This window comes from Pteropus vampyrus, unplaced genomic scaffold, assembly GCF_000151845.1.
Source record: "Pteropus vampyrus isolate Shadow unplaced genomic scaffold, Pvam_2.0 Scaffold756, whole genome shotgun sequence".
Taxonomy (NCBI): Eukaryota; Metazoa; Chordata; class Mammalia; order Chiroptera; family Pteropodidae; genus Pteropus; species Pteropus vampyrus.
This window is the reverse complement of record NW_011889537.1, coordinates 22,369-23,276: the sequence shown is the minus strand read 5'-3', so window position 1 is coordinate 23,276 and position 908 is coordinate 22,369.

Sequence of the window (908 nt, the reverse complement as noted above, 5' to 3'; positions counted from 1 at the left end):
GTATATGTTATTCAATCTTATGTTTATGGCAATAGTATATAATATATTATATATATACACACACACATACATACATACCAAATATATAATATACCAGATGTGGTGTGTATATATGTGTGTGTGTGTGTATCACATTCTCTTTATCCCTATATCTGCTTATCCATTGATGAACATTCAGGATGTTTCCAAGTCTCAGTTATTGTAAATAATGTTACAATGAACATAGGGGTGCAGATTTCTCTTCGACACAGTGATTTTGTTTCCCTGGGATACATATGCAGAAAGGGAATGGCTGGATCATATGGTAGTTGTATTTCTAATTTTTTCAGGATCCTCCATACTGTTTTCCATAGTGGCTGCCTCAATTTATATTCCCTCTAACAGTGCACAGGGTTTCCTTTTCTCCACATCCTAGCCAATGCTTGTATTTCCTGTCTTTTTGATGATAATTATTCTAAGATGTGTGAGGTGATATCTCTCTGTGATTTTGATTTGCATTTCCCTAAAGTTTAGTGATGTTGGAAGTTTTTAAAAAATTCAGCCTGAATTTTGCAAAATTGTCTAGAGAAAGGAAGTAAAACATTATTTCTCTTAGTATCAAGGTCACATGGCTATTCAAGGTGAATACTTTGGTTAGTCAGTTCCTTTCTAGATGATCTCATGTAATCAATCACAGTGTACTGCGGCCAATGGTTCAGTATCTGCCTTTATGCATCACTCATGTCCCCTACATCATACAGACACCATGAAGGCTATCAAAGGCAATTAATTACAGTTTAAGGCCCCACCTCAAAGCATCTTTGTTATATATGCTAAATAATAATAATAATAATAATAATAATAATAATAATACACATTTTTGAGATTCTTATGGCTCTTTCTGAAGAAAGACCCAAAACAGTGTTGAG